This window comes from Monodon monoceros, unplaced genomic scaffold (genome assembly GCF_005190385.1).
Source record: "Monodon monoceros isolate NGI ecotype Baffin Bay Population unplaced genomic scaffold, NGI_Narwhal_1 Super_Scaffold_22, whole genome shotgun sequence".
Taxonomy (NCBI): Eukaryota; Metazoa; Chordata; class Mammalia; order Artiodactyla; family Monodontidae; genus Monodon; species Monodon monoceros.
The window spans coordinates 50,436,842-50,454,060 of record NW_021703779.1 but is presented as its reverse complement, the minus strand read 5'-3'; positions in this window follow the sequence as shown (position 1 = coordinate 50,454,060).

The following is a 17,219-nucleotide window of genomic DNA, read 5'->3' as shown; positions in this document are numbered from 1 at the left end:
AAGCCAAATGGTCCTGGACTTCTGTTTGTTGGAAGATTTTTAATCACAGTTTCAACTTCATTACTTGTGATTGGTCTGTTCATATTTTCTATTTCTTCCTGGTTCAGTCTTGGATGGTTATACCTTTCTAAGAATTTGTCCATTTCTTCCAGGTTGTCCATTTTATTGGCATAGAGTTACTTGTAGTAGTCTCTTAGGATACTTTATATTTCTGTGGTGTCTGTTGTAACTTCTCCTTTTTCATTTCTAATTTTATTGATTTGAGTCCTCTCCCTCTTTTTCTTGATGAGTCTGGCTAATGGTTAATCAATTTTGTTTATCTTCTCAAAGAACCAGCTTTTAGTTTTATTCACCTTTGCAATTTTTTCTTTGTTTCTATTTCATTTATTTCTGCTCTGATCTTTATGATTTCTTTCCTTCTACTAACTTTGGGTTGTGTTTGTTCTTCTTCCTCTAATTCCTTTTGGTGTAAAGTTAGATTGTTTATTTGAGATGTTTGTTGTTCTTGAGGTAGGCTTGTATAGCTATAAACTTCCCTCTTAGAACTGCTTTTGCTGCATCCAATAGGTTTTGGATCGTCGTGTTTTCATTGTCATTTGTCTCTATGTAATTTTTGATTTCCTCTTTGATTTCTTCAGTGATCTCTTGGTTATTTAGTAATGTATTGTTTAGCCTCCATGTGTTTGTGTTTTTTACATGTTCTTTCCTATAATTTATGTCTAATCTCATAGCATTGTGGTCAGAAAAAATGCTTCTTATGATTTCAATTTTTTTTAATTTACTGATGATTGATTTGTGACCCCAGATGTGATCTATCCTGGAGAATGTTCCATGTGCACTTGAGCAGAAAGTGTAATCTTTTGTTTTCAGATGGAAAATCCTGTAAACCTTAGTTAAATCTTTCTGGTCTATTGTGTCATTTAAAGCTTCTGTTTCCTTATTAATTTTCTGTCTGGATGATCTGTCCATTGGGGTAAGTGTGATGTTAAAGTCCCCCACTATTATTGTGTTACTGTCGATTTCCTGTTTTATAGCTGTTAGCAACTGACTTATGTATTGAGATGCTCCTAAGTTGGGTGCATATATATTTATAATGGTTATATCTTCTTCTTGGATTGATCCCTTGATCATTATGTAGTGTCCTTCCTTGTGTCTTGTAACATTCTTTATTTTAAAGTCTATTTTATCTGATATGAGTATTGCTACTCCAGAATTCTTTGATTTCCACTTCCATGGAATATCTTTTTCCACCCCCTCACTTTCAGTCTGTTTGTGTCCCTGGGCCTGATGTGGGTCTCTTGTAGACAGCATGTATATGGGTCTTGTTTTTCTATCCATTCAGTGAGCCTCTGTCCTTTGGTTGGAGCATTTAATCCATTCGCATTAAAGGTTACTATTGATATGTATGTTCCTATTACCATTTTCTTAATTGTTTGGGGGTGGTTTTTGTAGGTTGTTTTCTTCTCTTGTGTTTCCCACTTAGGGAAGTTCTTTTAGTGTTTGTTGTAGAGCTTGTTGGTGGTGCTGATTTCTCTTAGTTTTGCTTGTCTGTAAAACTTTTGATTTCTCTGTCGAATCTTGGGTTCTTCCCTTTCATCACTTTAAATATATCGTGCCACTTCCTTCTGGCTTGTAGTGTTTCTGCTGCTGAATCAGCTCTTAACCTGATGGGAGTTCCCTTGTATGTTATTTGTCATTTTTCGCTTGCTGCTTTTAATAATTTTTCTTTGTGTTTAATATTTGTCAAATTGATTACTATTTGTCTCAGCTTGTTTCTCCTTAGGTTTATCCTGCCTGGGACTCTCTGCCCTTCCTAGCCTTGAGTGGCTATTTCCTTACCCATGTTAGGGAAGTTTTCGACTATAATTTCTTCAAGTATTTTCTCGGGTCCTTTCTCTCTTCTCCTTCTGGGACCTCTATAATGCGAATGTTGTTGTGTCTAATGTTGTCCCAGAAGTGTTTTAGGCTGTTTTCATTTCTTTTCATTCTTTTTTCTTTATTCTGTTCCATGGAAGTGAATTCCACCATTCTGTCTTCCAGGTCACTTACCCGTTCTTCTGCCTCAGTTTTTCTGCTATTGATTCCTTCTAGTGTAGTTTTCATTTCACTTATTGTATTGTTCTTGTCTGCTTGTTCTTTAATTCTTCCAGGTGTTTGTTCTTTAATATTTCTAGGTCTTTTTAAAGCATTTCTAGCATCTTCTCGATCTTTGCCTCCATTCTTTTTCCGAGTTCCTGGATCATCTTCACTATCATTTTTCTGAGTTATTTTTCTGGAAGTTTGCCTATCTCCACTTCATTTAGTTGTTTTTAAGGGGTTTTTATCTTGTTCCTTCATGTAGTACATAGTCCTCTGCCTTTTTATTTTGTTTATTTTTCTGTGAATGTGGTTTTCATTCCACAGGATACAGGATTGTAGTTCTTTCTGCTGTCTGCCCTCTGGTGGATGAGGCTAGCTAAGGGGCTTGTGCAAGCTTCTTGATGGGAGGGACTGGTGGTGGGTAGAACTTGGTGTTGCTCTGGTAAAACTTTAATCAGAGCTCAATAAAACTTTAATCCGATTGTCTGTTGTTTGGTGGGGCTGAGTTTCCTCCTTGTAGGTTGTTTGGCCTGTGGTGACCCAGCTCTGGAGGCTACAGGATCTTTGGTGGGGTTAATGGAAGAATCTGGGAGGGCTCATGCCAAAGAGTACTTCCCAGAACTTCTGTTGCCAGTGTCCTTTGTCCCCACAGTAAGCCACAGCCACTCCCCTCCTCTGCAGGAGACCCCCCAACACTAGCAGGTAGGTCTGGTTCAGTTTCCTATGGGATCACTGCTCCTACCCCCTGAGTCCTGATGCACACACTACTTTGTGTGTGCCCTCCAAGAGTTGAGTATCTGTTTCCCCCAGTCCTGTAGAAGTCCTGCAATCAAATCCCACTAGCCTTCGAAGTCTGATTCTCTGGGAATTCCTTCTCCCATTGACAGACCCCCAGGTTGGGAAGCCTTACCTGGGGCTCAGAAATTTCATTCCAGTGGATGGACTTCTGTGGTATAATTGTTCTCCAGTTTGTCACCCACCCAGCAGTTATGGGATTTGATTTTATTGTGATTGTGCCCATCCTACCGTCTTATTGTGGCTTCTCGTTTTTCTTTGGATATGGGGTATCTTTTCTGGTGAGTTCCAGTGTCTTCCTGCCAATGACTGTTCAGCAGTTTGTTGTGATCCAGTGCTCTTGCAAGAGGAAATGAGCACACATCCTTCTACTCTGCCATCTTGAACTGATCTGCAAGTTTGCATTCTTAAACAATATCTGTTTTAACCCCTCATTTCCATTCCATGATAACCATACTTTTATTCTCTGTTTTTTCAAGTTTTACTTTCTTAGGTTCCACCTGTAAGTGATGTACAATTGTCTTTCTCTGCCATACTTATTTCAAATAGCCTATAGCTCTTGTGAATACTGCTGCAATAAACACGGGGGTGAATAATCTCTTTAATATTTTGTTTTTATTTCTTTTGGTTATATACACAGAAGAAGTGGAATTGGTGGATCATACAGTGGGTCTATTTTTAATTTGTTGAAGATTTACCATATAGTTTTCCATAGTGAACCAATTTAAATTCCCACCAACAATGAACTAGGGTTCCCTTTTCTCCACATGCTTGCAAACACATTTCTCTTGTCTTCTTGATGATAGCCATTTTATCACGTTTGAGATGATATCTCATTGTGGTTTTGATTTGATTTTACCTGGTGACGAGTAATATTAAGCATCGTTTAATGTACCTGTCGTCCATTTCTTTATCTTCATTGGAAAAACATCTCTTTTTTTTTTAAGAGCTAAACTGGTTTTTTATTTTTCTTATTTTTATCATGTGCATACATATGCTAGAAAATAAAATAAAAGGGTGTATGATAAAATAAAAGGGTGTGTAACAAAAACCAACAATCCCTTGCTCTACCTTTCCCAAACATCAGTTACTTTCCCAGGGCCAACACTTGAAATGTTTTCTATTTTTACTTCTTCTAGTGGTTAGCTCCATATCTTTAAATATGTTTATGTAGCTATTTCTTTTTTTGAACTTCTTTATTGGAGTATAATTTCTTTACAATGCTGGGTTAGTTTCTGCTTTATAACAAAGTGAATCATTTATACATATACATATGTTCCCATATCTCTTCCCTCTTGCATCTTCCTCCCTCCCAGCCTCACTATCCCAGCCCTCTAGGTGGTCACAAAGCACCGAGTTGATCTCCCTGTGCTATGCGGCTGCCCCCGGTTAGCTAGCTATTTTACATTTGGTAGTGTATATATGTACATGCCACTCTCTCAATCGGTCACAGCTTACCCTTCCCCCTCCCCATATCCTCAAGTTCATTCTCTAGCAGGTGTGTGTGTTTATTCCTGTCTTACCCCTAGGTTCTTCATGACCATTGTTATTTTTTTTCTTAGATTCCATATATATGTGTTAGCATATGGTATTTGTTTTCCTCTTTCTGACTTACTTCACTCTGTATGATAGACTCTAGGTCCATCCACCTCACTACAAATAACTCAATTTTGTTTCTTTATATCGCTGAGTAATACTCCATTGTATATATGTGCCACATCTTCTTAATCCATTCATCTGATGATGGACACTTAGGTTGCTTCCATCTCCTGGCTATTGTAAATAGAGCTGCAATGAACATTTTGGTACATGACTCTTATTGAATTATGGTTTTCTCATGGTATATGCCCAGTAGTGGGATTGCTGGGTCGTACGGTAGTTCTATTTGTAATTTTTAAGGAAGCTCCATACTGTTCTCCATAGTGGCTCTACCAATTCACATTCCCACCAGCAGTGTAAGAGTGTTCCCTTTTCTCCACACCCTATCCAGCATTTATTGTTTCCAGATTTTTTGATGATGGCCATTCTGACCAATGTGAGATGATATCTCATTGTAGTTTTCATTTGCATTTCTCTAATGATTAATGATGTTGAGCATTCTTTCATGTGTTTCTTGGCCATCTGTATATCTTCTTTGGAGAGATATCTATTTAGGTCTTGAGCCCATTTTTGAATTGGGTTGTTTGTTTTTTTGTTATCGAGCTGAATGAGCTGCTTGTAAATTTTGGAGATTAATCCTCTGTCAGTTGCTTCGTTTCCAAATATTTTCTCCCATTCTGAGGGTTTTATTTTGGTCTTGTTTATGCTTTCTTTGCTGTGTAAAAGCTTTTAAATTTCATTAGGTCCCATTTGTTTATTTTTTTTAATTTCCATTTCTCTAGGAGGTGGGTCAAAAAGGGTATTGATGTGATTTATGTCATAGAGTGTTCTGCCTATGTTTTCCTCTAAGAGTTTGATAGTTTCTGGACTTACATTTATGTCTTTAATCCATTTTGAGCTTATTTTTGTGTATGGTGTTAGCGAGTATTCTAATCTCATACTTCTACATGTACCTGTCCAGTTTTCCTGGCACCACTTATTGAAGAGGCTGTCTTTTTTCCGCTGTATATTCTTGCTTCCTTTATCAAAGATAAGGTGACCATATGTGTGTGGGTTTATCTCTGGGATTTCTATTCTGTTCCATTGATCTATCTTTCTGCATTTGTGCCAGTACCATACTGTCTTGATTAGTGTAGCTTTGTAGTATAGTCTGAAGTCAGGAAGCCTGATTCCTTCAACTCCATTTTTTGTTCTCAAGATTGTTTTGGCTCTTCTGGGTCTTTTGTGTTTCCACACAAATTGTGAAATTATTGGTACTAGTTCTCTGAAAAATGCCAGTGGTAGTTTGATAGGGATTGCATTGAATCTGTAAATTGCTTTGGGTAGTAGAGTCATTTTCACAACGTTGACTCTTCCAATCCAAAAACATGGTATATCTCTCCATCTATTTGTATCATATTTAATTTCTTTCATCAGTGTCTTATAATTTTCTGCATACAGGTCTTTTGTCTCCTTAGGTAGGTTTATTCCTAGATATTTTATTCTTTTTGTTACAATGGTAAATGGGAGTGTTATATTAATTTCACTTTCAGATTTTTCATCATTAGTGTATAGGAATGCCAGAGATTTCTGTGCATTAATTTTGTATCCTGCTACTTTACCAAATTCATTGATTAGCTCTAGCAGTTTTCTGGTAGGACCTTTGGGATACTCTATGTATCGAATCATGTCATCTGCAAACAGTGACAGCTTTACTTCTTCTTTTCAAATTTGGATTCCTTTTATTTCTTTTTCTTCTCTGATTGCTGTGGCTACAACTTCCAAAACTATGTTGAATAAGAGTGGTGAGAGTGGGCTACCTTTTCTTGTTCCTGATATTACTGGGAATGGTTTCAGTTGTTCAACACTAAGGACGATGTTGGCTGTGGGTTTGTCATATATGGCTTTATGTTGTGGCAAGTCCCGTCTCTGCCTACTTTCTGCAGGGATTTTATGAAAATTGGGTGTTGAATTCTGTCGAAAACTTTCTCTTCATCTATTGAGATGATCACATTGTTTTTCTCCTTCAATTTGTTAATATGGTGTGTTACGTTGATTGATTTGCATATATTGAAGAATCCTTGCATTTCTGGAATAAACCTCACTTGATCATGGTGTATGAACCTTATAATGTGCTGTTGGATTCTGTTTGCTAGTACTTTGTTGAGGATTTTTGCATCTATGTTCATCAGTGATATTGGCCTGTAGTTTTCTTTCTTTGTGACATCTTTGTCTGGTTTTGGTATAAGGGTGATTGTGGCCTCATAGAATGAGTTTGGGAGTGTTCCTCCCTCTGCTAAATTTTGGAAGAGTTTGTGAAGGAAAGGTGTTAGCTCTTCTCTAAATGTTTGGTAGAATTCGCCTGTGAAGCCATTTTGTCCTGGGCTTTTGTTTGTTAGAAGATTTTTAATCACAATCTCAATTTCAGTGCTTGTGAATGCTCTGTTCATATTATTTTTTCATGTCTGTTTTTCTTTTCTTCTTCTTTTTTTATTGGAGTATAATTGCTTTACAATGGTGTGTTGGTTTCTGCTTTATAACAAAGGGAATCAGTTATACATACACATATGTTCCCATATCTCTTCCCTCTTGCTTCTCCCTCCCTCCCAATTTCCCTATCCCACCTGACTAGGTTGTCACAAACCATCGAGCTGATCTCCGTGTGCTATGTGGCAGCTTCAAACTAGCTATCTATTTTACGTTTGGTAGTGTATATATGTCCATGCGACTCTCACGTTATCACAGCTTACCCTACACCCTCCACATATCCTCAAGTCCATTCCCTAATAGGCCTGTGTCTTTATTCCCGTCTTACACCTAGGTTCTTCATGAACTTTTTTTTTTCTTAAATTCCGTATATATGTGTTAGCATACAGTATTTGTTGTTCTCTTTCTGACTTACTTCACTCTGTATGACAGACTCTAGGTCCTTCCACCTCACTACAAATAACTCAATTTCATTCCCTTTTATTGCTGAGTAATATTCCATTGTATATATGTGCCACATCTTCTTTATTTATTCATCCAGTGATGCACACTTAGGTTGCTTCTATCCCCTGGCTATTGTAAATGGAGCTTCGATGAACATTTTGGTACATGACTATTTATGAATTATGGTTTTCTCAGGGTATATGCCCAGTAATGGTATTGCTGGGTTGTATCGTAGGTCTATTTGTAGTTTCTTAAGGAACCTCCATACTGTTCTCCATAGTGGCTATATAAATTAACATTCCCACAAGCAGTACCAGAGTGTTCCCTTTTCTCCACACCCTCTCCAGCATTTATTGTTTCTAGATTTTTTGATGATGGCCATTCTGACCAGTGTAAGATGATATCTCATTGTAGTTTCGATTTGCATTTCTCTACTGATTATTGATGTTGAGCATTCTTTCTTGTGTTTGTTGGCAATCTGTATATCTTCTTTGGAGAAATGTCTATTTAGCTCTTCTGCCCATTTTTGGATTGGGTGTTTTGTTTTTTTTTTTCCTTATTGAGCTGCGTGAGCTGCTTCTAAATTTTGGAGGTTAATCCTTTGTCAGTTGCTTCATTTGCAAATATTTTCTCCCATTGTGAGGGTTGACTTTTGGTCTTGTTTATGGTTTCCTTTGCTGTGCAAAAGCTTTTAAGTTTCATTAGGTCCCATCTGTTTATTTTTGTTTTTATTTCCATTTCTCTAGGAGGTGGGTCAAAAAGGATCTTGCTGTGATTTATGTCATCGGGTGTTCTGCCTATGTTTTCCTCTATGAGTTTGATAGTTTCTGGCCTTACATTTAGGTCTTTAATACATTTTGAGCTTATTTTTGTGTATGGTGTTAGGGAGTGTTCTAATCTCATACTTTTATATGTACCTGTCCAGTTTTCCTGACACCACTTATTGAAGAGGCTGTCTTTTCTCCACTGTATAATCTTGCCTCCTTTATCAAAGATAAGGTGACCATACGTGCGTGGGTTTGTCTCTGGGATTTCTATCCTGTTCCATTGATCTATATTTCTGTTTTTGTGCCAGTACCATACTGTCTTGATTTCTGTAGCTTTGTAGTATAGTCTTAAGTCAGGGAGCCTTATTCCTCCAGCTCCATTTTTCATTCTCAAGATTGTTTTGGCTATTCACGGTCTTTTGTGTTTCCATACAAATTGTGAAAAATTTTTTCTTGTTCTGTGAAAACTGCCAGTGGTAATTTGATATGGATTGCAATGAATCTGTAGATTGCTTTGTGTTGTAGAGTCATTTTCACAATGTTGATTCTCCCAAACCAAGAACATGGTATATCTCACCATCTATTTATTTCATCTTTAACTTCTTTCATCAGTGTCCTATTATTTTCTGCATACAGGTCTTTTGTTTCCTTAGGTAAGTTTATTCCTAGGTATTTTGTTCTTTTTATTGCAAAGGTAAATGGGAGTGTTATATTAATTTCACTTTCAGATTTTTCATCACTAGTGTATAGGAATGCCAGAGATTTCTGTGCATTAGTTTTGTATCTGGCTACTTTACCAAATTCACTGATTAGCTCTAGTTGTTTTCTGGTAGCACCTTGGTATTCTCAATGTATAGTGTTATGTCATCTGCAAAGAGTGACAGATTTACTTCTTTTCTGATTTGGATTTCTTTTCTTTCTCTTCTCTGATTGCTGTGGCTTAAACTTCCAAAACTATGTTGAATAATAATGGTGAGAGTTGGCAACCTTGTCTTGTTCCTGATCTTATTGGAAAAGCTTTCAGTTTTTCACCAGTGAAGACGATGTTGGCTGTAAGCTTGTCATACATGGCCATTATTGTGTTGAGGAAAGTTCCCTCAATGCCTACTTTCTGCAGGGTTTTATGGGTGTTGAATTTTGTCAAAGCTTTCTGTGCATCTATTGAGATGATCATATGGTTTTTCTCCTTCAATTTGTTAATATGGTGTATCTTGTTGATTGATTTGCATATACTGAAGAATCCTTGCATTCCTGGAATAAACCCCACTTGACCTTGGTGTATGATCTTTTTAATGTGCTGTTGGATTCTGTTTGCTAGTATTTTGTTGAGGATTTTTGCATCTATGTTCATCAGTGATATTGGCTTCTAGTTTTCTTTCTTTGTGACATCTTTGTCTGGTTTTGGTATCAGGGTGATGGTGGCATTGTAGAAAGAGTTTGGGAGTGTTCCTCCCTCTGCTATACTTTGGAAGTGTTTGAGCAGTGTAGGTGTTAGCTCTTCTGTAAATGTTTGATAGAATTCGCCTGTGAAGCCATGTGGTCCTGGGCTTTTGTTTTTGGAAAATTTTTATTCACAGTTTCAATTTCAGTGCTTGTGATTGGTTTGTTCATATTTTCTATTTCTTCTGATTCAGTCTTGGCAGGTTGTGCTTTTCTAAGAATTTGTCCATTTCTTCCAGGTTGTCCACTTTATTGGCATAGAGTTCCTTGTAGTAATCTCTCATCATCTTTTTTATTTCTGCAGTGTCATTTGTTACTTCTCTTTTTTCATTTCTAATTCTATTGATTTGAGTCTTCTCCCTTTTTTCTTTTTGATGTGCCTGGCTAATGATTTATCAATTTTGTTTATCTTCTCAAAGAACCAGCTTTTAGTTTTATTGATCTTTGCTATCGTTTTCTTCATTTCTTTTTCATTTATTTCTCATCTGATCTTTATGATTTCTTTCCTTCTGCTAACTTTGGGGGTTTTTTTGTTCTTCTTTCTCTACTTGCTTTAGGTGAAAGTTTAGGTTGTTTATTTGAGGTGTTTCCTGTTTCTTAAGGTAGGATTGTATTGCTATAAAATTCCCTCTTAGAACTGCTTTTGCTGCATCCCATAGGTTTTGGGTCATCGTGTCTCCATTGTCATTTGTTTCTAGGTATTTTTTGATTTCCTCTTTGATTTCTCCAATGATCACTTCGTTATTAAGTGGTGTGTTGTTTAGCCTCCATGTGTTTGTAATTTTTACAGATATTTTCCTGTAATTGATATCTAGTCCTGAAGCGTTGCGGTCGGAAAAGATACTTGATACAATTTCAATTTTCTTACATTTACTAAGTCTTGATTTCTTACCTAAGATATGATCTATTGTGGAGAATATTCTATGAGCAGTTGAGAAGAACGTGTATTCTGTTGTTTTTGGATTAAATGTCTTATAAATATCTATTAAGTCCTTGTTGTTTAATGTATCATTTAATGCTTTTGTTTTCTTATTGATTTCATTTTTGATGATGTGTCCATTGGTGAAAGTGGGGTGTTAAAATCCCTTACTATGAATGTGTTACTGTCGATTTCCCCTTTTATGGCTTTTAATATATGCCTTATGTATTGAGGTGCTGCTATGTTGGGTGCATAAATGTTTACAATTGTTATATCTTCTTCTTGGTTTGATCCCTTGACCATTATGTAGTGTCCTTATTTGTCTCTTGTAATAGTCTTTATTTTAAAGTCTATTTTGTTCTGATATGAGAATTGCTACTCCAGTTTTCTTTTGACTTCCATTTGCATGGAATAATTATTTCCATCCCCTCACTTTCAGTCTGTATGTGTCTCTAGGTCTGAAGTCGTTCTCTTGTCGACAGCATATATATGGATCTTGTTTTTGTATCCATTCAGCCAGTCTGTGTCTTTTGTTGGGAGCGTTTAATCCATTTACATGTAAGGTAGTTATCGATATGTATGTTCCTATTCCCATTTTCTTAATTGTTTTGTGTTCGTTATTGTAGGTCTTTCCCTTCTCTGTGTTTCTTGCCTAAAGAAGTTCCTATAGCATTTGTTGTAAAGACGGTTTTGTGGTGCTGAACTCTCTCAGCTTTTGCTTATCTGTAAAGGCTTTAATTTCTCCATCAAATCTGAATGAGATCCTTGCTGGGCAGAGCAATCTTGGTTGTAGATTTTTCTCCTTCATCACTTTAAATTTGTCCTGCCACTCCCTTCTAGCTTGCAGAATTTCTGCTGAAAGTTAAGCTGTTAACCTTCTTGGGATTCCCTTGTGTGTTATTTGTTGTTTTTCCCTTGCTGCTTTTAATATATTTTCTTTGTATTTAATTTTTGATAGTTTTGATTAATATGTGTCTTGGCATGTTTCTCATTGGATTTATCCTGTATGGGACTCTCTGTGCTTCCTGGACTTGATTAACTATTTCCTTTCCCATATTAGGGAAATTTTCAACTATAATCTCTTCAAATATTTTCTCAGTCCCTTTCTTGTTCTTTTCTTCTTCTGGGACCCATATAATTCGAATGATGTTTTGTTTAATGTTGTCCCAGAGGTCTCTGAAACTGTCCTCAGCTCTTTGCATTCTTTTTTCTTTATTCTGCTCTGCAGTGGTTATTTCCACTACTTTATCTTCCAGGTATCTTATCCTTTCTTCTCCCTCAGTTGTTCTGCTATTGATCCCTTCTTGAGTATTTTTAATTTTATTTATTGTGTTGTTCATCATTGTTTGTTTCCTCTTTAGTTCTTCCACGTCCTTGTTAAATGTTTATTGCATTTTCTTTATTCTATTTCCAAGATTTTGCATCAACTTTACTATCATTATTCTGAATTCTTTTCCAGGTAGACTGCGTATTTCCTCTTCATTTGTTAGGTCTGGTGGGTTTTTATCTTGCTCCTTCATCTGCTGTGTGTTTTTCTCTCTTCTCATTTGGCTTATCTTACTGTGTTTTCAGTCTCCTTTTTGCAGGCTGCATGTTCATAGTTTCTGTTGTTTTTGGTGTCTGTCTCCAGTGGCTAAAATTAGTTCCGTGGGTTGTGTAGGCTTACTGGTGGAGGGGACTAGTGCCTGTGTTCTGGTGGATGAGGCTGGATATTGTCTTTCTGGTGGGCAGGTCCACATCTGGTGGTTTTTTTGTGGTGTCTGTGGCCTTTTTATTATTTTAGGCAGCCTCTCTGCTAATGGGTGGTGTTGTGTTCCTGTCTTGCTAGTTGTTTGGATAGGGTGACCAGCACTGTAGCTTGCTCATCATTGAGTGAAGCTGAGTCTTGGTGTTGAGCTGGGGATCTCTGGGAGATTTTCACCATTTGATATTACATGGAGCTGGGGGGTCTCTTGTGGACCAGTGTCCTGAAGTTGGCTCTCCCACCTCAGAGGCACAGCACTGACTCCTGTCTGGAACACCAAGAGCCGTTCATCCACATGGCGCAAAATAAAAGGGAGAAAAAGTAGATAGAAAGAAAGAAAGAGGATAATATAAAATAAAATAAAGATAAAATAAAATTATTAGACTAAAAAATAATTATTAAGAAAAAATATTTAAGTAAAAAATTACAGATGGACACAACCCTAGGACAAATTGTGAAAGCAACTCTATACAGACAAAATCTGACACAGAAGCATACACATGCACACTCACAAAAAGGGGAAAAGGGGAAAAATAATATATCTTGCTCTCAAAATCCACCTCCTCAATTTGGGATGATTCGTTGTCTATTCAAGTATTCCACAGATGCAGTGTACATCAGGTTGATTGTGGAGATTTAATCCGCTTCTCCTGAGGCTGCTGGGAGAAATTTCCCTTTCTCTTCTTTGTTCGCACAGCTCCCAGGGTTCAGCTTTGGATTTGACCCCGCCTCTGCATGTAAGACGCCTTAGGGCATTTGTTCTTCATTCAGACAGGCTGGGGTTAAAGGAGCAGCTGATTCGGGGGCTCTGGTTCACTCAGGCTGGGGGGAGGGAGGGGCACGGAGTGTGGGGTGAGCCCGCGACAGTGGCACAGGCCTGCGTGCCTTTGCAGCAGCCTGAGGCACTCCATGCATTCTCCCGGGGAAGTTGTCCCTGGACCATGGGACCCTGACAGTGGCGGGCTGCACAGGCTCCCAGGAGGGTAGGTGTGGAGAGTGACGTGAGCTCACACACAAGTTTCTTGTTGGCGGCAGCAGCAGCCCTAGCATCTCATGCCCGTCTCTGAGGTCCATGCTGTTAGCCATGGCTTGCGCCTGTCTCTGGAGTTCTGTTAAGCAGCGCTCTATATCCCCTCTACTCGTGCACCAGGAAACAAAGAAGGAAGAAAAATTCTCCTGCCTCTTCAGCAGGTGCAGACTTTTTCCTGGACGCCCTCCCAGCTACCCGTGGTCCACTAACACCTTCAGGCTCTGTTCACCTCGCCAGTCCTCTCCCTGCGATCCGACCGAAGCCCGAGCCTCAGCTCCCAGCCCCCGCCTGCCCCGGTGGGTGAGCAGACAAGCCTCTCGGGCTGGTGAGTGTTGGTCAGCACCAATCCTCTGTGTGGGAATCTCTCCACTTTGCCCTCTGCACCCCTGTTGCTGTGCTGTCCTCCATGGCTCTGAAGCTTCCCCCTGTGCCACCCACATTCTCCACCCACGAAGGGGCTTCCTAGTGTGTGGAAACCTTTCCTCCTTCACAGCTCCCTCCCACTGGTGCAGGTCCCGTCCCTATTCTTTTTTCTCTGTTTTTTTCTTTTTTCTTTTGCCCTACCCAGGTACGTTGCGACTTTCTTGTCTTTTGGGAGGTCTGAGGTCTTTTGCCAGCTTTCAGTGGCTGTTCTATAGGAGCAGTTCCACGTCTAGATGTATTTCTGATGTATCTGTGGGGAGGAAGGTGATCCCTGTGTCTTACTCTTCTGCCATCTTCAAAAAGTCAGAGAAACATCTATTTAGTTCCTGTGCCCACTTTTTAAATTGAATGGTATGCTTGTTTTTTGTTTGCTTGTTTATTGTGCTATTGAGTTTTATGAGTTCATTATATATTTTAGATATTAACCCCTTATCTGATATATGATTTGCAAAATTTTTTCCCATTCTGTAGGTTACCTTTTCATTTTGTTTATTGTTCTTTTTGCTGTACAGAAGTTTTAAGTTTGATGTAGTCCCTTGTTGGTGTTTGGTTTTGTCGTTTGTGCTTTGGTATCATGCCAAGGCTAATGTCAAAGACCTTCCCTACATTTTCTTCTAGGAGTTTTATGGTTTCAGTTCTTAGTTTAAGTATTTGATCCATTTCAAGTTAATTCTTGTGTGTGGTGAAAATAGTGGTCCAATTTCATTGTTCTGCATGTATTTATCTAGTTTTCTCAACACCATTTGTTGAACAAACTATCCCTTCCCCAGTGGCTAACCTTGCTCCCTTGTCAAATATTAGTTAATCGTATGTGTTCAATTCTGGGCTCTTAATTTTGTTTCATTTGTCTATGTGTCTCTTTATGCCAGTACCATAGCATTTTAATAACTATAGATTTTGTAGTGTAGTTTGAAAACAGGGGGAGTGATACCTCTGCCTTTGTTCACTTTTTTCTGAGGACTGTTTTGTCTATTCATGTTTTTTTGTGGCTTTATGTAAGTTTTAGGATTTTTTTCTATTTCTATGAAAACTTTCATTGGAATTTTGATAAGGATTGCATTGAATCTATGGCTTCAGATAGAATAGACATTTTAATAATATTAACTCCAGATCCATGAACATGGGATGTCTTTCCATTTGTTTGTATTTTCTTCAGTTCCTTCCAATGAAGTCTTACAGTTTTTATGGTACAGATATTTCACTTCTTTGTTTAAACTTATTCCTAGAATTTTCTTTCTGTTACTGTGAATGAAATAATTTTCTCTATTTTTTCAGATATTTTATTTTTAGTGTGTATAAATTCAACTAACTTCTGTATGTTGATTTTACATCCTGCAACTTTACTGAATTCCTTAATTAGTTCCAACAGATTTTTGGTTGAGTCTGTGGGATTTTGCATACATAAAATCATATCATTTTCAAGTAATGACAATTTTACTTCTTTCTTGCTGATTTGGATGCATTTCTTTGCCTTGCCTGATTTGGGAGGACTTTCAGTAATATATTGAATAAGTGGTGAGAATGGGCAACCTTGTCTTTTTTCTAATTTTATAGGAAAAGCTTTCAATTTGTCCCCTTTGAGTGTTAGCTGTGGGTTTGTAGTATACGGCCTTTATCATGTTGTGGTATGTCCCTTCTATAACCAATATTTTGAGTGTTTTTATCACAAAAGGATGTTGTATGTTATCAAATGATTTTTCTGCACCTATTGAGTAGATCACATGATTTTTATCTTTCATTCTGTTAGTTTGTTATTGTATTAAATTTATTGATTTGTCTTTATTGAACCATTCTAGCATCCCAGAGATAAATCTTTCTTGGTAATGTTGTATAATCCTTTTAGTGTGTTATTGAATCTGATTTGTTAAATTTTTTAACAACTTTATTGGAGTATAATTGCTTTACAATTGTGTGTTTCTTCTTTAAAACAAATTGAATTGGCTATACACATACATATATCCCCGTATCTTCTCCGTCTTGCGTCTCGCTCCCACCCTCCCTATCCCACCCCTCTAGGTGGTCACAAAGCACTGAGCTGATCTCCCTGTAATCATCAGGAATAAGGGTATATAATGCTCTTTTCTTGTAGTTTCCTTATCTGGCTTTGGTATCAGGGTAATTCTGGGCTTGTAAGTATTCCTTCCCTTTCAATATTTTGGAACATTTTGAGAAATATTGATGTTAATTCTTCTTTAAATATTAGATAGAATTTCCCAGTAAGACCTTCTGATCCTGGGGTTTTCTGTGTTTGAGGGTTTTGATTCCTCATTCCATAATTTTACTCATAATTGTCTCTTCAGATTTTTTTTGTATCTTCCTGATTCTGTTTTAGTAGGTTGTGTGTTTCTAGGAATTTAACTTTCTTCTAGGTTATCTAATTTGTTGTCATATAATTGTTCATAGTAGTCTTTTATGATTCTACGCATTTCTGTGGTATCATTTGAAATGTCTTCTCTTTCGTTTCTAATTATATCATTTGAGTCCTCTCTTTTTCATAGTCTCACTAAAGATTTCTCCATTCTATCATTTCAAAAAATCAGCTCTTAGTTTTGTTGATTCTTTTTATAGATTTTCTGTTTGCTATATCATTTATTTTCACTCTGAGCTTTATTATGTGCTTCCTTATGCTAACTTTGAGCTTAATTTGTTCTTTTCCTAGTTTACTAAGGTGTAAAGCTCAGTTGCTTTTTGAGATAATTCTAATTTCTTAATATACACATTTATCACATAAACATTTCTCTCAGAAGTACCTGTCCAGCATCCCATAGGATTTGATATATTTTATTTCCATTTTCACTTTTTTGAGATACATTTATTTTTTCATATTTTAAGTTATTTATTTATTTTTATTTTATTGGAGTATAGTTGATTTACGATGTTGTGTTACTTTCAGGTGCACATCAAAGTGACTCAGTTATACAGGTACATATATTTATTCTTTTTTAGATTCTTTTCTCATGTATGTTATCACAGAATATTGAATAGAGTTCCTTGTGCTATACAGTAGGTCCTTGTTGGTAATCTATCTTATATATAGTAGTTTCTGTGTGTTTATCCTAAGTTTATTATTTATTCCTCCCCCCATGTTTCCCATTTGGTAACCATAAGTTTGTTTTCAATATCTGTAAGTATATTTCCATTTGTAAATATGTTTGTTTGTTTATTTTCTTTTTTTAAAAAAAATTAGATTCCACTTATGAGTGATATCATGATACTTGTCTTTGTCTGCCTTACTTCACTTAGTATGATAATCTCTAGGTTCATCCATGTTGCTGCAAATGGCATTATTTCATTCTTTTTTATGGCTGATTAGTATTCCATTGTGTATATGGAATACTATATATAGTATAGCAACGTTTTTATCTATTCCTCTGTCAATGGACATTTAGGTTTCTTCCATGTCTTGATTATTGTAAATTTTGCTGCAATGAACATTGTGGTGCATGTATCTGTTTGAATTATGGTTTTCTCCGGATACATGCCAAAGAGTGGGATTGCTGGGATATATGGTAG